Here is a 6,000-nt window from a genome sequence, read left to right as displayed (position 1 = left end):
CTGACCCACAACTTCTAAAACAAAGGGTGAAGTAAGGGGAGTCCAGAAGTAGGTCACATGTCAGGATAATCATCTAGTAAAGGCCACTTTTCTTAGTTATGCAGGATAAAAAAGAAAACACTTGAAATATGATGTAAATAGGAATGCAATTACTCGCTTCCAATACTTGTTCAGTCTTACTTTAAAATAAAAACTTTACATTTTTCATTTTATTTAGTCTTTTATTTTACAAAAAAATACAATGATCGTTATAAAAACAATACCAAGCAAATATTACAGTGTATTTACATACATTTTTACATCAAACTTAAAAATGTGTTTAATACTTTGCATATGTTACATTTGATTGGAGAAGCCTTCTTTCCAAAATGGTGTTAAAGTTCACCCAATAGTCAGTCTCAGCTGCTGCTTCCTCGGCGGCGAAATAATACACCTAAAAGACCAATTGGATGATGGTGAGAAACAAATAATACTCTACCTTGAAAAAGATCTCAATGATATTGATTCAAGGAGGCTGACCCAAACAAAGCAATGCTGAGAAAGACTGGCGCAAAGCCCACTGTGCGTCATACACAAAAGATCTTTGTTTTCACCAAACATGACAACATTGGAATGAAGTAAATGAAATAGTTTCTAACTGGTCCTGCAAAGGTAGCTTGGAACATGCAGTTTGGATCACTATGGCTCCAAGGAGGCAGCAAAGCACATGAAGGGAATTAAGAGGGGATGAGATTGCTAATTCAATGTTTTGCCCATGACATCACTCGACTCAGGTTCTTTTGAAAGAAAGCCCATTCCAACAAATAAACCCTACCATTGTCTCCAAGTGTAAACTCGTGGAAGCCTTCATCCCATTTTGTGGGAAGCCATTACTATGCATGGTTTCATGACGACCGTATACTTGGGTATAAGCGCTGTTGTGTGACCCCAAAGCTCTGGCAGTGCAGTAGATCTTAAAATGTTTCTTCATATAGGTGAAATCCTGAGCAAACATTGATGACTAATATGTAAGATTTTACAAACTATTCAGGCTTTAGGAAGTAACCGGTGCAGTTGGGGAAAAACAATGTCCAAATGAAAATCATAGAGAATCTTCATCACAATCCACCCTACCTTGCTTGGTTTTGAAATATTTGCAACCTATGTACCAATCCCTGAAACAAACTAGTGAAAAGGTGTCATTGGGATAAAAAATGTCTTCATCTTGTGGATCCATGCAAGACATTCTGAACCTCAACTAACCTCCGTATTCATTTTTGCCTGCATGGACGCATTAGCATTCAGGTCATTTCCCAGCAATTTGACCTTAGTTGCTGTCAGAATGTCAAGTTCATCAAACTTGAAGAAAGGATACAAGATGGTAAAAGAATGCACCCATCAATCTAATGTACAGAGAAGTACTTCAGCTTTGGGATCAAACTACTTCAGCCACTTTGTTCTTATCAACATTTGAATATTCTCATGAATTTGAAAATAGGTGGTCCAAGTCTGTCTCAAGACATAGACTGTTACTCTGAACTTTACCTCAATGTATGTGTGAAGCTACGATCTTTGTTACAAATGACGTCGTTTGTGAATAGGGTAGAAATACATTTTTAATTGCCAGGGGACAAGACTGTAAGTAAATGTCAACCACTTATACTAAATATCATCCAGCACAACCCAACTCATTCTATTAGACAGAAGTTGGGAAAGCAATCAGCTCCCATGCAGATACCCTGCCACTAACCTTGAACAGTCTACTAGCACTGCATGGTTGAGGGGGCTAAACATAACTCACAAATCAGCTAGGGAGAGTCACCATTGGCCGGTCAAACATTTGAAGTACACAATTGTGTAATTCTGCAGAGCTGCTGCTGTCTCTTACTTTGACCCAGATTCTTAATAAACACAACTTAAAATGTCCTGAAATTCTGAAGGGATATGCACATGGTATAGAGTCAGCGTCTGCGAAATGACGATCATGAAAAGAATACTGGTAATCAGTTAATTCCTAGAGAACTTCACAGGTTCTAAAATAGCGTTTACTTTCTCTATTAGAGATATGAAGATTGAAAGAAAATCATACACAGGAGCATCACTAAAATAGGCATTGACCAAATTGTTTTTATTTGGAGCCAACACAGGGGATAATTCTTCCAAGACTGCACTTGGGCAGTGATCATTTGCAGTTGAACGTTTAGGGGCATATTCACAATCCTGTATCGCCACCACAACGTCACTTTCAGTGACATTGTGGTGGCGATAGGGGCACGCCTTATTCACAAGGCACTTTAAGCTACTTGATGTGGCTTAACGCTGCATTGTGAATAAGGCCCCCTTTCATGCTGTGTTTAGTGTAAAAGGGGCGTGCAGTGGGTGTTGTGATGGGCGTTCCACCGCAACATCCATTAATTTTGATGCTTTCCGCTATTCACAAGGGCAGCGTAAATAGGAGGTAGCGCCAAAATTAAGACCTGGTCTTAAGTTGGAGACATGTTTTATTTCTCCTCAATTTTGCTTTTTTGTTTATGGTATACCTTCCTGTACATAAATAAACCTCCCTGCTTGCAGACACCCTTGCACTCTGGTGCAAGGGTGCCTGCGTGGGCACTAAGTTGTGAAACTTAGTGCCATCACAGGGGGAAAATGCAAGGCTGTACCCTATCTTTGTGAATATGGTGCAGCCTTGTGTTTCCAAAGTGGCAGAGAGAGGCGTTAAGCCAAGAAGGCTAATGCCTCTCTCCGCCACTTCCTTGTGAATATTCCCCTTAGTCCCCCAATGCAATCCACAAGTTTCGCCTCTGATGTATTCAAAGCAGACCACTTGTCCGGACCTGCTATGAGTGCTTATATCATCTTAAGATTATGCAAAAATACAGTCTTTAGGTATCGTCTTCTGTCTGTGACGTGCAGTTATCTTAATGTTTGCAGTTTTTTTTGTGAAAAAGGACATATAGTTTTAAAATAAATCGGGAGCGGCTGGGGATTGAGGGCACATGATGAGATTCCTCAAATATCTAAATTTGGCAAGATTTTCCAAAATTTCTAGAGGTCACAGCATTATTGTTATGTTTGGTTACTTACTTGGGTTCCCTTGTGGAATCCTCTTTGTAGAACACTTGTTCCACCATTCTGGAAACACGTCAGGGGCTCAATACAGTTGGTGAAAACAGGGACAGGATGCATGAGTGGCTTTGTGCTGTCCGTATATTAAAGGCAGCTTTACAGTTCACTACTTGTCTCATGCTGTTCCTCATACATGTTTTGGTGGCGAGGGGAACGTTACCCTCTGTTGCATTGAGGGTGATTTTGTGCTGCATGGGAGTCTATTGATACCTCCAGTTGCAATCAGACATTGTTTGGTAAGAATGCCACATGGTGGCCATGCTGGTATGACCGGTACAAAGAAAAGGGTACGCCATTTTTACTGGTGACCTGGTATGTACTTGATTGTTGGAAAGCGCAGTGGCTGTAGTCAGGCGGACAAATCCTTGCATGTTCATAAAACTCCCTTGTGCCCGGTTGACTTCCCTAATGGTCCAAGGAAAAAGCGGGGCATTGATTTTGTGGGAAACATGTACGATCGGCCATAAGATATGCTTTGGTGGTTGTTGATTACTTCTCCTAATAGATAGAATGTAAGTACATGAGGTAACCCAACACCATGGCTGTTATTGAGCTCCTCTCTTCACTTTTCAAAAGTGAAGGTTTCACCAAGCTCTGGTTACCAACAATGGGGTATAGATTAAGTCAAGTGCCATGCAAAGGTTTGTTAGTTGCCATGGTATTAAACACCTTTCTGTTGCCCTTTACAGCCTACAAAGCAATGGAATGGTGGAAAGGGTAAACAGAATGTTGAAAGAAAACATCTAGGTAGCTTTGGCATCTGGGGGGAGGTGTTAAAGTCAGTTCAGGATATATTGTAGAGCTACTTGAACATGCCACACTCTTCTACTGGGGACTCTTTTTTTTTGTTAAGAGGCAGGCATCCTGGAATGGCTGCAGAACACCACGCCACGTAGCCTCAGGTGATCGGAGCCCCGTCCCCCAGTAATGGCGGATTGTACCTGGCGTGTGTGCGGGAGGCTGGCATTCTCACCTCTCGGCTTTTGAAAAAAGATTGCGGTATTGCGGCTGAACTTGGCTCCGAGTAATGAAGCAGAGGAGCGCATTTGTTCCCCGCGGTATTTGCTCTCCCACCCGAATATTTTGAAGCGCTTTTTCCAGACGACGATCTCCTACCAGGGAGGTAAGGAGAGACAGTCGAGAGAGGCCGCGGTGGCGGCACTTTGATGTTTGCAAACTACATGCTTCGCTCTTAACTACGCTACAAATGCCAAGGTCTGGGCACAGAATTCGAGCTTTTGCTGTACCCTTGCTGACTGATGACTTGGGGAAGAAATTCACCTAAACATCTCTGCAACATCTCTGCATTTGTTTGCTCTGCTGTTATCTGCAACAGTTCAGACTCTGTCCTCAATTGCTCTTCTGCTCCTATAAGATGCTTCAGCACTCCTCGTTTTAACCAGCAATAGTATAGATACTGGCTCCATTTGTTTCTTTCATGCAAAGTGCCTCCCCCTGCTCTTTAGTAGTTGGCTAGATGCAGGCTTTATGCAGGTTTAATCTCATGCTGTATTCTGGGAGAAGCAGTGTGCAGAAGGTTGTCGAGCGCTCCATCAGGTGTTCCTGTGTAAATATCCTATAATCCTCTCTCTACACTATCCCGAGGTGCTGTAAGGAGTGGCAAGGAGGTGCCAGTATGGGGAAATTGCTTAATGCTCGCCTTAAAGCTAAAACCCGTCGGGCCCAGGCAAAGGAGGTTAAAGAGGCTGCCAAATTGGCCTTTAATAAGGAGAATGTCCTGAATCTGCTTGACATCGGTTAGACTTTTGAGAGTTCAGAGGAAGAGGAACTACCCTCTGTCGCGTCTTTGGATCAAGCCATCTTAACGGGTTTGGCGGATAAGAACATAGCTACGGCTATACCTGGGCTAGCTCCATAAGAGATCTTGGGGTCCGAAGGCCCCAAAAAGGCGAAAGCAACAAAAGAGGCAAAACAATTTGAATTATTCCTGAAAAAGGCAACTTTGCAGTCCTCTTCTCCTGGCTCTAGTCCTGCCCTTATACTCTCCAAGGAACCTTCAGGTGCCATCTTTCCATCGGCTCTAACAACACCAGTAGCAGTAGATTTGATCCCTTCGAGTTTGCTTAAATCGCAAGCGAATCCGAAAGCTGGTCTCAGTGCAACCACTAAGTCACACCCGGGCCAAACACCCAATCAGGCTGGGACAACATCTCTAACTCCGCCGATCAATCAGGAAGAGAGACAAGGGGGACATTTAGAGTCTGTGGAAATCCCGTAAAATTCTGATGTTCCAGAACTGACCGTAATTACATCTAGTGCCCCCAGCACAACTTCGACTTCTCAAGCTAACTTACTGCTTCAGATCCAGGCTCAGGTTCAGTCTCCCTTACGAGAGACTTTACCCTCAAATGGAGCAAGGTCTCCTGAGGAGATTTTGGAAGGGAGCTATTCTCCGGCTGTTGACCCTGCCCATGTTATCTCTAGTTCTAATCTGGAACCAATTGGTGAATTTCAGATGAGTGTCAAAGACATGTGTTAAACTTAATCCTGGAGGAAGTCAGTGAGTTTAAAAGAACTCAGAAAGTCGAACTTGCCTCTATTCATCAATGCCTAGAGAAAATCGAAGGCACAATGACATCTTTCCCAGTTAGGTTGCAGGAGGCAGAAGTCAGGATATCAGCCTTAGAGAACCAGATGACCATCGTAATGGGTGAGGCCAAAGCGGCGGTTAAGAGCAAGCATGCCCTTGAGAACAAACTGGAGGAGTTAGAAAACCACTCTCGGAGGGCTAATCTTCAGATAGTGGGAATTATGAAAGGAATTGAGGGCTCTCAAACCTTGCAGTGGGTTAATTCATTTATCAAACAAATGGTCATCCCAGAGTTTGAAGGCGATCTCACCATCACCGGGGCTCATCCAGTTCCTGCCCGC

The 6,000-nt window shown here is 43.1% G+C and overlaps 1 protein-coding gene across 1 annotated transcript in view; it reads right to left on the bottom strand.

The window, feature by feature from the left end:
- Positions 1 to 252: 252 nt before the first annotated feature.
- Positions 253 to 6,000, bottom strand: part of SLC18B1 (solute carrier family 18 member B1) — a 569,858-nt gene continuing 564,110 nt past the window's right edge. The window contains exon 15 of the mRNA XM_086925400.1: positions 253 to 433. The gene's annotated coding sequence lies outside the window, so the exon portion shown is untranslated. The remainder of the gene's footprint in view (positions 434 to 6,000) is intronic.

This window comes from Lissotriton vulgaris, chromosome 6, assembly GCF_964263255.1.
Source record: "Lissotriton vulgaris chromosome 6, aLisVul1.2, whole genome shotgun sequence".
Taxonomy (NCBI): Eukaryota; Metazoa; Chordata; class Amphibia; order Caudata; family Salamandridae; genus Lissotriton; species Lissotriton vulgaris.
The sequence above is the reverse complement of the archived record's forward strand: the minus strand, read 5'-3'. Positions and strand labels throughout refer to the sequence as shown.